This window comes from Accipiter gentilis, chromosome 24 (genome assembly GCF_929443795.1).
Source record: "Accipiter gentilis chromosome 24, bAccGen1.1, whole genome shotgun sequence".
Taxonomy (NCBI): Eukaryota; Metazoa; Chordata; class Aves; order Accipitriformes; family Accipitridae; genus Astur; species Astur gentilis.
Genome location: NC_064903.1, coordinates 17,339,167 through 17,359,887, shown reverse-complemented (window position 1 = coordinate 17,359,887; position 20,721 = coordinate 17,339,167). Strand labels below are relative to the sequence as shown.

Below are 20,721 nucleotides of genomic sequence, written 5' to 3'. Positions count from 1 at the left end.
AAGATACACAGCTGCCGAGGGAGATGATTAGCTGTCGATTGCTGGGCACTGGGAGGGTATCGGTTCATGCATCCTCAGTGCTCATATCGCTCCCCTGGCGCTTGCTGCTGCTGCAAAATGGACTAGAGTGAACCTTTGCCCTGACATAGGACATAAGTTTTTATGTCCATGTTCCCTGGCTCTCAGTCCAGTGTCTTGCCCATTGAACTGCACTGTCTCAGATGTATTTGTTGGACAGTCAGGCTTGTGGTGTGTTGGGATTTTTTTGTCTTGGGGCACTTTGGTATCAGTATCCTTTTTTAAAAAGGGTTGATTAAATGTAGGCAGGTGAAACCACTTTTAACTCGCAAAAAAACAAACTCATGAGAAAATATTTTGACATAAGAATTTTTTTGGTAACTACGATTTGCTTCATTTTGTTCCACTGAGATATCATTAAACTCAGCATGCTTTTGAAAACTACTTATGTAACAGGCAATCACATATATGTTTTAAATCTCCTTTCATTTTCATAAGCATTTAAAATGTTTAAAGGAGTAAAACATCTCTGTAGGGAGTTTTTCTCAAAGTCAAATTGGCATCCAACCTCCACAGAAAATCAGTGGTGTTTGTGTATGAGCACCTACTTGTCTCTTGGAAAATCCCTATCCAAAACCAAAACTGAACAGAGAGCCCAAAGATAGGATTACTTCTGTAACTGTCTTATGAAACTGTTACGGTAGCTTGTGACTCAGGACATAAGGGACACATTTGCTTGCTTTGTTTATATATTTGTAAAAAATTTAAGCAGGATAAAAATGAAGCAAGGAAACATATGTGAGTCCTGCTATCATGCCATGTTTTCCTTTTTAGAAAGTAGTACTCGTGCAGCGAAGTTTAGCCATGATGTACGTGTGTTTGCTGTAAACGCTGAAGCAGTAAAAGACAATTTTAAGTTTGAGTTGTGCTTGAAAAGTTCCACAAGACTCAATAGGCACCGTGCAGAGACATGAATTAATATTAAAGCAACCTATCCTGTTTTCTCAGCTTAATCTGGAAATGGAGTGTGCTTAATAATGAATTGTCCAACTGCCCAGGCAAGCAGTCACACAAAACTAAAAGTATTTGATTTGTCTATGGCTCTGAATTTTTAATGAAAACTCAAGTCAATCTCCTATGTGGAACATACCGCCTGAGGACTTGTATTGGAATGATATTTTTCACCGAGTTTCATACTTCTGTGGAGGAGAATGCTATGAATACCTCATGATTAAGTCACTTTGTATCTTGCCATACAAGACTGTAAGAGTATAAATTATTCAAGTTTAGTGGGTGTTAAGAGACTTCTGCATCAGTTGTGCTCTGAATATAGAAACTGGGAGGCTTATTCGGCAAAGAAAGATATTTGAAACAGCTATTGGCAACTTTGTGAAATCTTATTTTTAAAAAGAATGAGAGGGTGTGACTAGTCAAAAAAATAACTGAATGAGCATGTGGTTTTAAACAAAAGTCGTTTGCTTTGTGCAGCTCTTCACTACCAGTGATGAAAACCTAATGTTAAAGCAGGATTTGGGGTTTCCCTCCAAATTCTTTAAACATATTTTGGACAAAAGTATCTATAGTTATAAACTGGAACCAGATTCTGTTACTTCTCCTTGGTGTCATCACTATCTTTGTGTCGAGGAGCTGCACTGGAGATTAAGGCAGACTCTACTGGTGTAGAAAAGTCTAGTCCAGCATTTGTGCAGCAGATGAAACAAGGCTGATTCAAATCAAGTGGGTTTAATTTTGCCAGTGAAATGCCTACAGGGTCTCTTATTTATTACCTTCACATCTGTGGTGAAGAAATAATTGTGGTGAACTTGAAACCAATGACCGCTAAAGATGAACTTGTGAAAATTCCGTGCTTCTTGTTAGAGAGTTTAACTTACAGCAAGAGAAATGCATTGGAGAAGGAGCCATGGCATTAGTTTATCACACAGCACCGAAAGGTTTAGAAACCCAGAGGCTGTGCTGCTGCTGGCTGGGAGACATCGCTGCCATGTCAAGCTGCAGAGCAGCAGGCTGGGGGAGCAGGGATGGACCTGGCTCACGGGGAAGCTGCCATATCCCCCCTCTGGCTGCTGCTCGGGATGGTGTGGGATGGGCAGCCTGACTGCGCTCCCCTCGGCACTGCCCACAGGCAGGCAGGAGCTGCTGGAGCATCGCTGTGTAGATGGGGCCCAGCAAAGCAATGTTTCTTCTTGGTGCTCTTCTGCTGGGCTGTCTAGCAGCTAATTTAAAGTTGTAATTGGTCCTTGGTGCCTGCTCATGCTTTGATTCTTTGCACAAAGCCCATTTGCTGTAAAGCTGTATAGTAGAAGCAGAATAAAACTCAAGAATTCCTGACTATGACTACTTTTGTTTGGCAGCATAAGTCAGCGGAGAATTCCCCTCCAGAAACAGTGCTGATGCTCTCCTTGCTTGTTTGATTCTACCTCCCTTGAGTCACTGCATGAGATGAACCCACCTTGGCCAGTGGATTTTGTATCAGGCCCTACATGCTCTGAGGAGTGTGCAGATATTGTATTATATACACCCACAAAATCTTAGTGAAATACTGTCCAAGCCTTAATTAGGAGGATTATAGCTAAGCACAGAGACAAAAATCACTGAATTAAAGTTTTGCTGGTTTGCAGGCGTCATCTGTCATTGTGTTTCAAGCTAGCATTATAGCGTGTGTATACATTATACACTCAAGGTCATACGATACCTATAATCATTGTTAAGAAGTTTTAGATCTCACACTTCGCAATTAAAAAAACCAAACAACAAACAAAAAAAACCCCAAGCCCCAACCAAAACAACAAAAAAACCTACCCAAACCACAACAAAAAAAGCTTGTGAATGAGGCTTACTGCAGGAAGGCCCATCTAAAATACAACACCTGCATGTAATGATCAGTGAGGACCACTGTCTCCTTTCTGTAAGGAAACTATGATGCATATACTTTGTCAAGGTGGTCTGTGGAAACTAAAGACAGACTGCTGTTTTACATTTAAGATGGCTAAATAAACTTTATAAACTACTGACATTTGATAGAGACAGCCCCCCTTTGTTAACTGTAAAATGACTTACTGTTTACCTTCAGATACCTAATGTGTTTTTTCCTCTTCCAAGGCATTATTAGATAGCTGCATGATTGAATCAGGCACTTGATTCCCATTGCTGGGATCTCATCATTGTCCATGTTTTCAAGTCAGTTCAATAATTGTTGGTTGAAGGTGGCATCCCTCTCCTGTGTGTGTGTTTTTTTTCCTGTTCACTTAGAAAATAATATCAAAATACATGAGGTTTGATTGCTTTGGGAGTTACACTCAGATCGTACTTAGATTAGAGAATTTTAAATGCAAATTGAGGGTAGCTATTGTTCAGTGCAGAAAGCTGCTTTGTCCTCTGGTACACGAGGATTTCATTTGGTGCTTCAATAGAAGGATATTGGATTGGGCTGTTTGTTGCAAGCCCTAGGTTTCACAGAAGGTTATTAGTAGAAGGATATTAAATTTTACTGTTTGTTGCAAGATCTGGATTCCTGTGACATGAACGAACTTCTTCAGCTTCCATTTAATGGTTTCCAGTTTAATGAGAATTTCTGTATGGAACAGTGCATTTGTTGTGCTTCCAACGTCCTCTCTCTTCTCTATTGTTTTAGTAAAGAAATTAAGTGTCCATGGAGAGATTTATTTATTTATTTATTTTAGTGTAAGACTAGCTTCTTTTCTAGGCTGGTCTCTATGGCCACTTGTCTGATTTGGCTTTTCAGTCATGCTGTCAAAGCTATACAGTTTGCCTCTTGGGTTCACATTTACTCTTTTCCGTCTTCCATAGTTAGTTTTCATATGTAGTTAATCTCTTTTCCATATGCTGAATACATGTGCTGTACATAGCCATGATAATGCAGCAGCGAACAGATACTGCATATGATGAAAATGGATCCTTTTAATTAATCTTGCATAGCAATGCCCGTGCTTAAAAATAAAAAGGTCATACAATTTTAGTTACTTGTGCTCCTTTTGGCACTGCCAGCAGTAACTATAGCTTTTCCTTCATCCACATGGCCTCGTCGCCCCCTTTCCTGCCATTTATAGCAAGCATCCACCTCCTATCCTCTTGGCTTGTGGTGTTGAGACCAGAACGTAGATGCATTCTGGTCTGCCCCTCATATGCCCACCCTTGTTCCTATGGGCATTATCAGTACCTCTTTGTGACAGTTCATAATAATATTTTTGAAGGTTTATGGTTTTTTCCTTCTTGTCTGCACCAGGAGAAATTCCTTGCGCATTTACTTCTGCCTAGTTGCTTGTGATGTGCATCACTGAAACCTTTTTTGAATGGCCTCCCTTCAAGGGACACGGTATGATCAAGTATTTGTGGGGCTGAAATGCTTTCTTGTTTACTTTGTATGGCCCTGCAATCCTTTTGGATAAAAAGCATCAGAAATGAGGAGCACATTGTGCACATGCACATCATGGTGTGGTTAGAGGACCATCAGGGTGTTGCAGAGCTATCAGGGTTGTCAAGTTGTGGCCATGGGAAAACTTGCCCTTTTCCTCCCAGCTCTTCATCTCCCTGTGGGATGAAGGAGAAATCAGTGTTCATTAGAAGGCTCTTTCACAACAATCTGCGTGGATTTTAATTCTTGCTTTGGAAGGGTAAGAGAGCTGTGGGGAGCCCCTCGGAGCTCTGAATCTGTTGGCCCCAGGAGCACAGGTACTTCCAGTGCAAGTTATACCTCTGTGCTGCCTCCTCTGGCTTTATCTCCAGAGACAGGAATTATGCCCATGAACACCAGCGTCTTAACCCCTGCCTACAACAGGCTCCCCACCAGAGGATTAAATTTTTGTTGGTGCAAACAATTAATGGGCACGTTCTCTTCCATTTCAGGAGTGATAGGATGCCTTCTTTTTACTTGGACAGTTTGCAGTTTTGATTCTTTCCTCAGGTGTTGAGGGTTAAAGTTGGGTATGTGCACCTACATATTCTTTTTTAAAAAATTTGTTTCTGCATTTTGTGTAGCACAGCTTTTAAAACATAAAATGAAAACTGACACACTGGTGACCACTTTAAACAGTGGCTTTTCAAGTAGTGGCTTGAATTATGCCACTAATAAATAAGCTATCATCTGATTAATTTTATCTGGGGGAAGCACTTGAGTCCTCTGCATTTTATGTTGTGTTGAGGCAGACCTGCATCCATGTTAGGTGAGTGAGTCGCCAGGGCAGGTAGTGGGCTGGTCCTGGAGCATCCCCAAATGGGGTCTCTTGGTGCAGCCCCTCAAAGTGCCCCAGCTGGGCTGGGGAGGCTGAGCTCCAGGGATACTTTGGGATGGGCGAGACGTGTCGCAGGAAGGGACAGCGGGGCAGAGGGTTTGCGCCCTGCCTGTCTGGAAAGTCGGCTGAGCATCATGTTCTCTCTGGGGTCAGTTGATGGGCAGGAGCTGACCTGTGCATGTAGCTGGGATGAGCAGCCTGGCATTTTGGCACCTGTACATACTTACAAAAGTATGAATTCACGTGCTGTTTGTGTTTGCAACCTCATTATATGTGCAAGTATAACGGCACTTATCTACACGCTTTACGTGTGTACTCCAGGACTTGTTTTCTGAGAATTTGGCACCTACTTATTGATTGGTTTTGAATTACACATCCCCTTTATAAAGAATTTATCAGACAACTGCTCTCCTCAAGGGCCTGAGATCCCTTGCTTGCACACCAGTTCTCAGAACTGTCTTTTACTGCTGAGATATGAGTATTTTGGGGTAGTCATTCTCCATCAAGTCTTTTGTTGCTGCTTGCTACACAAGAGGGTTGTATCTTACTGATATTTTTCCCAATGAACATCTCGATGAGTAAAAGCATAATTTGGCAGACATCTGCCAGTTCACAAAGAGGCACTGTTTACAAGTAAAGTTAAGTTATTTGTTGACATGGTAATTTTGCAGTATAATGTATACTGCAGCCTCAAAGAGCTGTGAGCTATCACACATTTAAAAATAGAAAGCCAGAGAACGTATGGGTTTCTGTGGGAAATGCACTTGAAATCAGTTATTTGACATTGAAAACTAAATTAAAATGTGTATTTTTTAGGAAGAGGAGGGACTGCAGTAAAGTTAGGGAAGAATGTCACAAGGAGAGGGCTGGGTCTTGTTCTTATATCAGCTTTGGCTGGGAAATCAGGGGGAAAAGCTAGGAAAGCCTTTTCCTTAGTGGTTGGGGCAGGTGATATTTAATGTGAGAATTACTTTTTTTCTGTTTTTTTTGCCTTTTTTACTTTTCAAATACCCTTAAAATGGATAGATTTTCTGTCTTGCTTCATTCCCTTCAGCCCTCTGAGTTAGTTGTCTGTTGGTCAAATGTAGTTGTTTTGTTTTTAAAGTTTTTACTGCCTCTTTCTCCTGAAGACACTTTGATGTCTGATCTCACTTGCAGTGGGTTGCCACATTCCTCAGATTGTGGATTTTTGGAAAACCTTGCTGCTCTTCAAAGACTCATGGCCAAACATAGGCAGAACAGGGGATCTTAGAGTAGGTTTGACTGGAAATGCCATACTTGGACAGAAGTTTACTGTAATTTAAATGTGTTCAGCAAGGATCACATCATCTTTTGTCTTCATCTCTAACTTGTACAGTGAGTCCAGCCAGATTTTTGGATATGGATGTTTGTTCCTAAGCTCCATATCCTAAGGTTAAGGGGCAGCAAAAGTCAATTAATCTACTTACTGATGTGGTAGCATAATGATCTGCTTTTTTAAAAGAGCCTATCTTGGAGACCTCTCTGGATTCACCCCTTTCTTTTGTAGATGGGGCTCCCATTAGTCCTGTTTGTGCCAACTGTGGTTAAAAAAAGTTATCTTGAATGAGTACAAAACGGAGAGTGTACAGCCTGGCAGAGTGGTTCTGAAGCGTGTGCTTTTAACAAGCAGCGGCGACAGTTTAGAAACTGCCATCTTTTTGTCCACAGGCAGCAGAAGAAGCTCAGGAGTGGGTATGGTATGAGCACAGTTGCTCACATGAAATGCATGGCTGCCTTCTCATCAGGGGAGATGTCTGGTTAAGAAGATGTTACAGCTTAGTCCTGTGGTCGGGAAGCTATGCGTTGGAGATTCATTGGTTAGTAAATAAGGGTGCTGCCTATGCAAATTAAACAAGTGGGAAAAGTATGCTTTGAAGGACATCTTGAAACATCATTGGTAGTGGAGCCAGGATTCCTGTAGATGCCTAGCATATATCGTCAAGGAAAGATTACTGCATCTGAGGTGAAGGGAGCCTTCCAGGTCCAGGCTGTCCCCCCACCGGTGCCTTGCCTGCGTTTCTGCAACAGCCAACGTTGTTGCTTTGCCACATGCGCGTAGGTATTTTGGTGGTCTTTTTGTCAGTCTAGGAGAAACTGGGATGCAGTTTTGTCATTTTATGATACTCTCTAAACTTGCGTTTAGAGACTGTATTGTAATTGCCTAGGGTTTCTTGTAATGCAGAAGGTTAAATGAACTGGCACAGTTCAGCTACTCGCTCCACAGTGTATGTGCTCCATTCTGCTGTGTGTTAATATTACAATATAGTCATCATTTTTTTTCCTGAACTTTTAGTATGCTTGTGGCAGACAGTTTGCACAGGACAGAAAAATGTAAAAAGCTTTTGGAGGAGGAAGAGCCTATATACTGTAAAACTATTTAGACAAATAGTGTCTTTTTTCTCCTCTAAGGCTTGGAGCTGGTATTTGGCAAGTAACTGGAGCAGTTCAACACAGTGTCAAGTGTTCTTGCAGCCAGAGTTCACTGCTAATGAAATGACCTTTTGTCAAGAGCTTGGAAAGTGTGTTCAATAGATTAGTTAATAAAAAGATCAAAATTCATATTTATTGAGATTAGAGTGTAGTTAACTTTGATGACACTTTATCTGTAAACATATGTTAATTATAGAATGCTTGCTCATGGATGGTATTTTTTTAGGCTTAATTTAATTACCCAATAATAAATACATACATCCTATTTTCACTTGTCTGGGAGCAGGTAAACATAGATGAAGAAATGGTTTCAGAGAGATGCTATGAGTGATCCAGTTAAAATTGATAACCATTTGTTTGTAGGCCTGATTAAGTGATGTTTAAAATTCTTTGAGATTTTAAAAAGATATTTCTGGCTTGGCACCAGTAACAGGGTGGTTTTATAATGAAAGTTCTCTCCCTTCTTTGTCTTCCTTTATTCAGAGATGAGATAAAAACTGTACAAATAATTGCATGCTTGATAACAGTAGGTTTTATTTATCCACTGAGAAAATAAACTGCTTGCGGGAAAAAATGTTATACGTTCGAAGTTATTAATTGAATCTGCATGATGAATTCTTGGTCTGTGTATCGCTCACAAGATGTTTTCAAACATTCAGTAAGTCAAAGTTGAAATTAATTGGCCGCTTTCAATAAGTTTTTATTCTGTAACTGAATCAGTCTTTCTGCTAGTGAGATGTCTGTATATATATTCTGTCAATATTACAATATTTTTATTCGTTTTTTTCTGTCTAATATTTTTCATGGTAGAATTCTGCACGTGCTTTCCTGCAATTTATTTTAAAAGACAGGACACTTAAAGTTTAGAAAAAGCTTGGAATTTTTGCATAGGTGAATTGTCTGCTTTGCATGACTTAGTTTTATGACTATGGAAATGGAATTTTTTCAGACTTGTGGCATTGCTGAGCATAATAATAAGAAAAGTCAGCTGAACGTTTCAGTTTTGTAGTTTTCATTTTGAAAAAAATGTGTTTTTAAAATAAAGCTTACAGTATTTGCACAAATTTGAAAGAAAATTCAGACAAATCCTACTTTGGTGACAGCTTTTACACAAATAAGATTTTACTTGGATTTTAGTTTTTGCATTTATTCTGTGCACACTTTGTCATAATGGATTTCACTAGTAATTGATTGGAAATTTAGTAGAGTTGTAACTTCTGATGAGGGGGTATGTAAAGCAAGGTATGATTTATAGGTCTACCAGTTTCTTTTAATTTAAGTCCTTCCATGCAGAACTAACTTTAGGAGAGATTAAATACTTTGAAAGGAATAATAGGAAGTAAATGTCATGAAAACTGATAATTTACTTGGCTGTTCTCCCCCCCCCCCCCCCCCCCCCCCAAAAGCATGTATATAATAATAGGACAGAATTACACCGTGCTGTGCAAAATCATACCTCCTACCCTACTACCAGAAACTCAGGAGAGTTAATTGAATTTGGTATTCAGTCTGTAGTGCTGAAAACTCTTAAAAGCTCATGTGGTGTTCTCCTGATGTGATTAATTGGTTAGAGAAATAATAGCTTGACAGTTTTTCTTTTGTAGGATAGCTACAGCATATTTTCCTCATTTTATTTGGTAAATTCTTTAACCTTCATAACTTATCTTTTTCCAAATACAAGGCATAAAAATAAGAGGGAGTATTAGCTTGGTTTTTATTAGCTATGTTAGTTTGTATTCTTTAATGCACTGAAACAAACTACACAATCGTTATCGATATGCCAGTATTCATCTCTTAATATATTGCAACTTAAATTCTTAATGGCTTCTCATAAATCCTGGGATTATTTTTCTTTTTGAGGTTTTGGAGACAAAACTGTGTCCCATAGACAGGTCTGGTTAATATTTTTAATCTGCTGCAGCATATGCAAAAGTGCTTTCATGTATCAGTTAGACCGCTATTCCCCCTACTCAAGAACTCCTAATTTGCATTTATCTTTATTTGCTATATTTATAAAATGAGGAGATTCCAGCCTTTCCCCTTTCTCTCTCTCTTTTTTTTTTTTTTTTACCATTTCACAAATTCTTTGTGTTGGGACAGATTATAGTTGCTCAAACACCGCTTTTTTTCCTCAGTCCATAAATATACCAAATCCTTTACTTCACAAGAAGGACAAACTGGTGCACACTGTATTTCCTTGAAGCTTTCCAGAGATCATCCTGCTGCTGTCTGGCTTTGGTTTTAAGTCTTAAAATACTTTCTAAAGAACTTTAGGTATTAAATATGCGTGTTTTTTAAAACAAAACAAACCAAAAAAAGCCAAACTGTATTTGTAGCAGCTTTTAAGTAGGTATGTGCTCCTTTTGGTCAGGAGTGTTCGGGCTATTTCCTCTGAAGAGCCACCAGTGCCGCTCCTGCTGCAGAGGTGGCTGTTCCCAGGAGGTGGGCTGTGGGCACCAGGGCCATCTGAATGTCAGGGATGAAATCCCAGCGCTTCTGAAGACAAGTGCCGTTGACTGTAAATGTCTAGGATTACAGTCAAGGTCTTTTATTGGGTCTGGCCTAAAATGTCACGGCTGTCCCTTACAGTATGCAGCTTCCCGAGCTCTGTGGGAAGGGGAGAAGCTGCTGGTGAGACTGGCTGTGATTGCGGCTGCCCCTTGCTCCCCGCCCCAGGGCTGGGCACCCTCGGAGTGCGGTCCATCGCTGGGCTGATGGAGCAGAGGTGATGTCAAATGTCATGGCTTTGGTAGCAGCAGGGGTGTGAGATACCAACGTGGCACCTTCGAGGCTTCGTGAGGAGCCGTGACAGCCAGACGGCACCCGCTGCTGCAAGCTTGTGAGCAAGACTACCCCCAAGAAAGCCCCCTCCCTCCTCGGGGTCCTTGCCAGCCAAAACATGACGGTTTTAGGGCAGTGCTATTTGTCTCCTTTTGCTGTTAGCATGTGCTCAAGCTGCTGATTTCTGCTGGTTTTGGTTGTGGCAGCATTTTCATCTCCTTGCCCTGCTGGCTTTCATGCTCTCCAGCAGTCTTGTTCTTTTCTGCCTATGAGGCAGACTCATATTTTCTCTTTCCTTCACTGCTTCATTTTCTACATCATTTGCACAGCTTTCCAAGATGGGTGTCGTTGTGCCAAGGCTTCCTAGGCCACTGACATATTTGTCTCTTGAATTCATCTACTGATTTCATCAGCTACTCTTTTCTCTTGTTCACATTGTTGTTGGCATGACAAGATTTGGTTCTGCTTGTCTTGAGTTGGGATATTTTTCTGCTCCTCTATCTTTTTGCCCCAGGTTTCATCCCTCTTCATTCTCTTTCAAGTGCTGAAAGTGTAGACTCTGTTGGAAAGTCTCATTAAAGCATAGTAGTTCAAAAAATAATCCCCTGAAGTCCACTTACAAGCCAGCAGTCATGTCCTGGTAGAGTCAAGCAGTTACCCACAGCAAGAGAAAGTTCATGTAACAGATATAGTCGTGATCTGCATTAGCTTCCACTGTAATTCATTTATGGTGTAGTTCATGCAAAATATATCAGTGTAGTTTATTAATAATCTAAGTATTAGAGCATGATGGAGTGGGTTTTTTTCAGGCACTACTTAGTCTTGTTATATTTTTTACTGGGGTTTTCTGGACAGAAATATGTACACAGCCTTGAGTTTACTTGCTTGTAAATATGTCTTGTGATATGCACAGTAAATTTGTCTTGATTTTTTCACACAGCCTGCAAGCTAATAGCTCTTTCTGGGTTCTCAAGTATTTAGAAATCCCCCAAAAGTGTAAAAAATGAGGTTCTTCCCACACAGAACTTTCAAGGCGATGTGCCTGTGGGAATAGAGACAGCACTGCCATTTTTTGTGTGCAGACTGGACACAAGTAAGTTAATTGGTATTTCTGTGGTAGAGAGGAAAAGTTGCAAGAGTTTTCCTGGTGAGTTGATTTGTAGCAGACAGGAAAAGGGTCGGGTTGCCATGTCAATGAAGAATGAACGGTCTCACTTCTGCTGCCACAGTGTGCGCTTGCTTCCTTGTGAACCGAGGTAGTGACTTTGGCACGTACCAAACCCCTTGGTCTCAGCTCTGTGGCAGTTACAGAATTTGGTTTTCAGGCTCCTCCTTCTCAGTGCAGTTTGGATGCTCTCAAAAGCATCCTCATTGCCAGCTCATCTCTTGTCTCGGCAACCTTGGCATTCAGCACTTTTCACTCCTTCAGTTTTTCATTAAACTGCCAGAATAGCATGACTGTGCTACCACAGTAGATTTTGTTTTGCTCAGACAATTGTCTGAAAAAATTCTCTTTACGAACACACCTGATAGTATTTTGGCCAACAAGGACACTGACAGTTATTGAAGCATGAGCTCATTTTTGAAAGTTGCATGACTATAACTCAAAGTGAACATGTTCAGGGGCTGCAGGCAGAATTGGGCTCTTTTTCTGTATGGTGGTGATTCAGAAAGGCTTGATTGCTTTCTCTAGAGCTGTTCTCATCAAACATCTCTGAAAAATCAAGGTAATATAGTCTTGAAGCTGTATTAACTCTGCTCTGGAGTATATGCTAAAATTAATTGACTGATGAGCAGTTCTGTAAGGGGAGGTTTGGACTGAAGGATGCGAGGCTGTCACTGTAAAAATGCCTTTGTTCCTTGTGGTACTAAAGCTTCCCACAGTTAGTCTATTACTGCCGGTACTTGGAAGTTAAAAACTAGAGAAACTTGTTCTATCAACATACCAAAACTATGTTTGTACAATCTTTTGACAAGCTTTAGTGAATGTCTCATTTAAAGGAGATGCTGTCGTGTTCAGATTTGTACTGTGCAGGCTGCCCTGCAGGTGCATGCTCTGTATCCTGATTTGTAAACCAGTAAGAATGATGCTATTTTAATTCTTTCTGTGTTCCCAAAACTCGCAGCACTTCTTTGCTTGGAATTGTCTTTGCACACTTTATTTCAGTCCTGAAAAGCCTGAAACAGATTATGTTGGCAAGGAAAATATTCTGCTCTGTCAAGTATTATAGCCTTATTGTGGTATCAGCGAGTCATCTTGAGGAGGAGGCTAAAATTAATCCTAGCACTATTTCGTCTGACGTCTTCATCTGGAAACTCAAAGCCAATGCAAATTGCAGAGGGGAGGTCACATGAAGATATCAGATGATTACAAGCTATTTATCTTGGGTGCCTTCTCAGCTCCTCAGAATATATAAGGAAAGTGGATAATGAATCTAAACAAAGGCAGGCAGGCACAGGTTTCTCTTTGCACTTCAGAGGCCCTCTATAGCTTATGGCTTGCTGACTTTTTTAAAAAATAGGAGGGTGAGGGGGTGTATCTTTATATGCAGCTGGCATAAACACAGTAGCATAATTACAAATTCTGCCACCATCTCTATGGACCAGATTATTTCAGTGCTGTTATTCCTGAATTCCTGTGGAGTGAGAGCAGGGTCCAATCCAGCACATTACATGTGTTCGTGCTGCTCCAGCTAAGTGAGAGTTAACTGAAAGAGTGTTTCTTGAGCTAAGGTATGTGAAAGGGTTTTAGCAGGTGTGTTTTGCCAGACTAAAATTCAGGTGTTTCTTTTCAGAGGAAAAGATGCTATGGGAGGAAACGCCACCTTTGGCAAACACAAGAAGAGATTCTGATCTTTGTTTCTAGCATGGAAAAGCAGAGGCTGTAGCTATGAGATCAGTCTCAGGCATGCTTTGGGCTGTGTGCACACTTGGAGCAGGATCTTACAATGTTCCTGAGCATAATCCGTGTGGACACCATTGTCCCTGTGTTGCAGGAGCACCTTATCAGAGCCAGCTCTGAGCACCTCAGGAGGTGATGGAGTGTGGGAGGGCATGGGAGGAGAGCAGAGGGCTCAGTGTGGGTGAGGTTAGTATCTGGCATTAATTCAGGGAAGTATTTAAGCATATGTCTAGCTCAGCACATGAGTAGGTCCTCTGAAGTCAATTGGACTTGCTTAAAATAACACAGAGGGCACACTTTTTTTTGTGTGTGTGTTTGTAACTGGGGCCTTTGGGATTTCTCTGTGTGTAATTGGGAGCAGAGCAGCCATGCAGTTGTGGCACTGGAACCACTTCAGAGCGATTTGAAGCTTTGCCTGCAACCAGGAGCTGCTGACAGCATTGTCTTCCTGGGCCGCATTGTGCTGATAATTGCCAAAACAAATCTGGCAACTCCTGAAGTTGGCCATTCCCAGGGGCTGATGGTGCAAGAAGTTTGGGGAAAGTTTGATGAAAAAAATTAACGTGAACAGACCCTGCAGGATGTTTGTATGTGCTTTATATTGCGTGTGGTTGCCGAGGAGCAGGTTACAATGGCTGTGAGATCCGCAGGGAACTTTGGATTTCACAGCACCCACGGTCATCAACACACAGCAGTAAATGTGACATGGTGATGTTCTCAGGGGACCTCTCCTTCGGGATTTTCATGCCCTCTGGATCTCCAAGGCAGTCTGTGATCCATTAAGTAGAAAGGTCTAAGTGAAGTGACTTGCAGGGAAAAGCTGAACTTTCATGCTCTTGGAATGCTTAGTAAAAGAGAAATGAATGCTCTTGAAAATCCTTTTTGTACAGGAAAAAATGATATAATGTTGTTGTTTAAAAAACAAAACACAAAAAACCCAACTAAAACCCAACACACCAAAACTTACAAAAGTGCCTTCAGAAGTGGCCTGTAGCTACAGCAAGGTATAATACTAGTTGGCATCTCTATTAGCCATGAAGATGTTGGGGAAAGTAGGGTGCAGGGAGCAAAGAAAGTATGTCATGTCCTTGTCAGAGGCCTTTAAATAGATTTCTTGTGCAACTATAAAAAGGAAAACTTTACCTTAAAACAAAAAAAAAGCACAGCACCCCCACCCCCCCGCCCCCAACTGATTGAGAAGTTTAAGATGCGAGCAAAGCAGTGTAAGGCTCTGTCTGCTTCTGTAGGGAATTACATAATTTATCAGACAAAGCAGATGTCACAAAAAGTTGTTGTAATCCATAATGTTAAAGAAAGGAATGTCTGCTACTTTTTGAGAGGTAATAAAGCCTAGTGTTTGGTATATCTATGAATGCTGATAAAGTTCTTATTTTAGCGTGCTATGCTACAGTCCATGTCTGTAGTGGTGAGAATGGAAAGGTAAGTGTGACCTAAGACTTTAAAGATCCTTTGCTGCATAAGGTATGGCATGGGGCAGCCCTGCCACTGCTCTCTGGGGTGGAACTCGACAGGGCCTGGGCAGAGAGGCTGTAGTGCCTGCTGGCACCCTTCTGGTGCCCTGGACCAGCACTGGGTTGGTTAGACCCAGCAATTTTGGTCAGAGTTTCCAGCCTTTCCATTTTGATAGTGATGAGAATCACAACATGGTAGGAGGAAGGGAATGAAAAGGCAGAATTAGTGATGATTTGTTGGGAGCTATTAAGCTGTAGAGGCATTTCCAATGGTGTTGATGGTCTGTGTGATGACAGAGATACAAAAAGATTCAGGCAATGTTGTTTTTTTCTTGCACAGATTTGCTTATGGTTAATGACAGTGGGAAACTGTCTGAAGTAATGTGTCTGGATGCAGACTACTCAGCAAGTCATTGGGACAAATGTATTTTTTAGCAATACTGACTAGGTAATATTCTAATTAACAACATTCAGACACGTGGCTAGCGACCAACCAGCTCCTCAAGTGTTAAATCCCCTCAAAGATCTCCATTAACTTCGAAGTTAAGCATAACCTTCCTGGCTGTGGTGCCCAAGCTTTTAGCTTTGAGTAAATGGTAGAGTGGTGCTGTCAGTGTCCTTAGGCCAAAAATACTAGTCTGTCTAGGGAACTAACATTCTTTGGGTTTTTTTGTTGGTGGTGCATTGGGTTTTTTAATTAAAAAAAAAAACAAAAAAAAAACAACCCCCAAAAAACCACAAACCCTGCTATGATTCAGATGAATACATCACCTGGGTTAATTGCATTGCATGGAAATTTACATGTTTATATATGATTCTCTTTGGGATTAATGGTAAAGCTACAGTCTTGTCAAGTGTGCTTAGAGGTAAATATGTATTCACTAAAGCTTCTGTTTATATTGGAGATGTTATAAGGTTATTTATGCTAATGAATGAGATGTGTAAAATGTTACTGATTTGATATTGCCCTTTCCCTTCTATACATTAACTTCACTGAATCTAAAGCTGTTGAAATCTAACCGTCTCTGTAAAAAGAACCTATTGCAGGCATGAATCACTTTTTCCCGTGAATGTCTCGTGTAAAATTCGAAGTTTCAAATTGGGTAATTATGGGTAATGATGGTAATGACCTTTGATTAAGATTGCATATTGTTTAATGAAATCTTACTGGCAGGCTTAGATCTCTTTCAAAATACAGAACTAATAGCAAAACATGAAGGATCATTACAAAGCGGCTGTTAACAGAAGGCACAGGTACCTGCATAAAGATGTTACATTGTACTGCCTCATTCTTGCAAATCTCTTTTAAAACTTGATTTTTGGATTTGGAAGGACTTGGATTGACAGTCTCAGTGACTAAAGTTTCTCTTGAAACTCCTACGTTACTGGCAGGACAATGCAGGCCGCCACTGCCCACGTCCTTATTAGCAGCATATGGGAGGGAGGGGTAATCCAGTGTCTTTTTTTAGTAGAGTCCCTGACCTCCCTCCTGAGTTTCTGATAGACATCCTTGTTAGCAGTGGTGTTCTAGGGAGATCATATTTCTCATTTTAGTTCCTAGTGTAGTGATATTTATCTCCATTCGTGTCACCACTGAAGACATTATGGACAAAGGCTTACAGCACTGCAGGTGTAAGCTGCAGCGGAGCAGGTGACCAGCAGGCAGAGGCTTTGTATCCCATTATCCAGGAGACTTTTTAAAATTTATGCACCTGTGATTTCAATTGCAGATTATCTTCATTAATATCCCCTGTATAAAGTAGTTTTATACTACTGTCATATCAGCCAATTTGAGTAAATGAGTTATGTGCTAATGTATTCATCTGTTAGAAATCAGTCTTTATGCTGATTCCCCTCTACCTTCTGATTACTACTAATCCCATGTTTGCTGAATCCATGGCGTACTCTTGCTCTGTAGCTGTCTGAACAAAAACGTGCCAAACAAGGAATATGTGTCTGCAGGTGGTATTGCTCAAAAAGGCTTATTACGGGGGCTCCATTTCTCTCTCCGTGGTAAGCACTGTGTTACGTGTGACATGATGATTATTTAATGATACGCTACTATTAGTTCATCCAGTTAATTTTATGACTTGATTTCTATAGGCCTACTTAATGAATTCAATAGTAAGACTGATATAAATATCATGCTTCTCGTCCTGGATCACTGAAATGCAGTCACCTTTGCTTTCAGCTGCAACAGCTAGTAACAGCATGTAAGCAGATTAGTAAAAATACTGAACAGAAATGGCATTGTTCCTCCAGAGATCTCAAAGCGCACTGTGAAGGTGGTTATTTTTTTGCTTCCTTATCTGTAAACAGAGTTGAGATGCAAAATGGGTAAGCTAATTGACTACAAATAGTGTGTTGATAGTTGTGGTAGGAAAAGGATCCAAGAGTCCTATCCTATTCACCTGATTCTTTTACGGCTTCAGGAAAGACTGAAGAGATTAACTGAAATCCTGGAAGAAACTTAATGTAGGCAGAATATTCTTGTGCATATTGTAGCATATAGGACAGCATATTGACAAATGCATTGTTATTAAATTGCTGTGGGACATGTAAAGACCACTGTGATCAGGGCTGTAGCTTTCTTTAATCCAAAGGAAATATTCAAATGAATAATGTTCTTGTTACATGGCATTTCTAAGACTTTTCTTTGATTTCTGATTGTGGAACAGTAATATTTTCTGCTTTTAATAATATGTTGAAGAAATAAATCCATTTTCCTCCAAAAAGAAGAATTCAATAACTAAACATAGTTGAATGCTGCAGTACTGCAGTAGTGCAGTGCTAGGCATAAATAAGTTGTAGACTTAGCGGTTACGCAGAGGCACCTATTACCATTATTGAGTAGGTTCTTTACTGTTTGTGGCTCTTCAGGACTGGGTTGGGTTGTGATGTTCGCTTGTTTCGTCTTTTGCACCACTTAATCTTCCAAAGATGTTTTTCTGTCCTGGATGGTTTCCTTTGACAGCAGTGTGCTGAGCAGTGGCAGATATTTTTTTTTTTTTTTAACATAGGCTCAGGAAGCAGAAGAGAAAGAGGGAGGAGAGATGGGGATTTGAAATCTTTCATCTACATTGAGCCATTGTGAATTTAGGATCTAGGGCAGAGTGTTAAAAAGAATTAATCATTAATGAGCCAATAAAGAGTATTAAAAGACAAATTGGCTGAACCTTCCTGGCCTTTTTCATTTCCTTCTATGGAAACAAAGTATAGAGTGCCAGATGATAAATAGCTCCAGTGCAGCCATTCTTGCAGGATTAACATCATAAAATCTCAAATAATAAAAGCATCCACTTTTTAGTGTGTTAACCAAATAAAAGCCTTTTCTATTGTGCCTGTTTTATGTATGCAGAAGCAGTCTTGAATAAACATCTGCCTTCAGAGCAGTCTGCTATGCTAACTCCTGCTTTTTCTTCTTCTGCTGTGCTCCCCAAGAAATTGGTTAGTGGACAAGTATTTCCAGCAGCAGTTTCTGCCCCAGTGGTCAGGTACCTGAATCTTCAATTCTGCCTCTGCCAGAGTGGATTTAATTCTCTCTTTATCCTCACTGCAGCCTATTTGCCGGCATGCCTTGTCCCTCCTGCAGGGAAGGCTGCCCTCCAGCTCTGCCAAGGAGCTCTCAAGCTGCCTGTCCCTTGCCACTACCTGGGCACTGCTGCGCCAGGTTCATTCTCCCACCACCCAAAGGGATTTTGGTGTAGGTGGCTGCCAAGGGCAGTGGTGGATAGCATGGGAAAGCAGGAGGTGTTGGAGTAAGTAGCCACCAGACAGAATTGAGCTGAGGAGTGTGGCCTTTCAAAGAAACCAAGTATGATTTCTGCTGTTGGATCCTGCTCTTGGCAACAATTCGGATGCAATAGAGAATGGTACCCACTCCCATGATTATCAATGAGTTATGACTTCAGGTGTTAAAATTAGGAAAGAAATTAAATTGTTTGTGCTGTTGCAATCTCTAGTGAATTCATCATTATGTTTCAGTGAAAATCAAAGGGTTGAATGCATTGCATCTTTATTTGAAATTTTCACTTTTGATATTGATAGAATTTTGAATGCCATTCTTGCCAATGCACAAAGCTGGATCAACATGCTTAAATGTTTAGTCCTGTGAATTAACTGTTGAGTTTTCAGGGTTAAAATGGCATAGAACATGCAGTTAAAAGGAGAAGTGGGTCTAGTGCCTGAACTGAATGTGAAAAGCATTTGAACCATGTGAAGGCTGTCATGGTAATCGGTATATTTGGGTTGGGTTTAACACTTGAGTTGCTTAGCCAGGTTATGAAAAGAATTCTGGTTTCTTTACTCTTTCCTATCTGGGAAGAGAACCTGATGGATGTATTCCCTCTGCGGAGGGCTATAGGATTTGCCAACATGGAGGTCCATTGGCAGCTCTGTAAAAGCTGGAGAGCTGTGTGTGACCTGTGTTAACACAAAGCTGCTGCCAGTGATCTCTGCCTCTGGCATACAGGAACAGCTTGTGGAGCTCACATGCTCCTCCAGGTTGCAGTCAGAGGCAGGTAAAATTTTAAACCTCACAAATGTGAGTTCTCTGTGGGTCATTTAGGCATCATGAACATGGGAGGTTCATGAATACCTATCTCAGAACATCATTTCACTGAAAGAATAAATTTGAATTCATGCTGGTTTGCTTTGTACCTAGCAAAACTGTGGGGAAAAACGTAACACAGGTTGTAGCTGTCTTCTCCTCCTCCTCTCAGCCCACCCAAGCTCCAGCAGAATTCTCATGGGAGTCTGGTGCATTTCCCCATCTCTCAGCGTCAGAAAAGACAAAATAGCTCTTTTCCTCCCTTACACCCTAGAAAATTTCCATCATTTTCTGCAAGAATCTGAACGCTCGTGCTTCCCACTTAGGAACAGGACGATTCTAACATTGTGATAAATTAGTGCCTCTGTGACATGCGTTGCAGTTGGTGAATTACAGATGTTTTGCATTTGGTGGTTTTGCTTTTCTGCTTGTCTTTGGGTAGGTAGGTGTCTGCTTCATGGTCCTTAAAGCAATTTGATGAGTCCTGTTAATAGCCATGTTCCAAACCTCAGCTAATTTAGTCAGCAGATCCTTGTGATAAATTAGTGTCCCTGCAACACGTCATGTGCCCTTCCAGCAAAGGGCACTTTGTTTCCTTTGCAGTTGATTGGAAGCATGGAGGACTGTTCTAGCGTGGGCTCGGTTGATTACACTCATGGAAGACACGTAGCTCAAGGTGAATGCCTGCAGAGGTAGTGTCTGGTGTTCTCTGAGACTGAACTTGCTCAGGTGAAGAACCACTTTGAAAAGCTGAAAAGGGTTCAGTAAAACACTCACTGGTTTGCAGTGATGCGTTTTGGAGTGAATCAGCAAATCTTGATGTTCTTCTGAGTTCTACGTGTTCTTATCAAAGGTTTAGGAAGTATGCTTATGTGCAAATAGGATCAAGCTTTTATCAAGGAGTTGATCTTTTGTCCTCTGAGGGTGCATGTGCCACAAGGGATAGAGATGTGGCTATGAGAATAGGTTGAAACTAAAATGCACTTCTGAACCAAGTTCAATAATTTGTTGAAAGAAAGGCAGAAGATGTAGGTGATAAACTGAACTCAAAGCTCTCATGGCGATGATGATAATGCTAACATAAAAAGGAAAGAATGAGCAATGGTGATGCCAGAGACTTTGTTGGTTTCTGCTTATTACTTATGGCACTTACTTAAAATGTAATAGTGGTAATAGAATACATGCTTCAAATCTTCATGTTTCAGGTCTTATGGCCTCTTGGGCTGAGGGAGTGGACTATGTGTTTATCTGTATGTAACGTCTTTGGTGCTGTTGTAT

General features: G+C 40.8%; 1 protein-coding gene across 3 annotated transcripts in view; it reads left to right on the top strand.

The window, feature by feature from the left end:
• FGF13 (fibroblast growth factor 13) overlaps positions 1-20,721 on the top strand; it is a 264,985-nt gene that overhangs the window by 33,181 nt on the left and 211,083 nt on the right. Inside the window, exon 1 of one of the 3 annotated variants that reach the window (XM_049827212.1) lies at positions 7,284-7,364. The exons of the other annotated variants lie outside the window; for them this stretch is intronic. The gene's annotated coding sequence lies outside the window, so the exon portion shown is untranslated. Of the gene's footprint in view, positions 1-7,283; positions 7,365-20,721 lie in introns of those variants that run through there. 3 annotated transcript variants of the gene reach the window in all.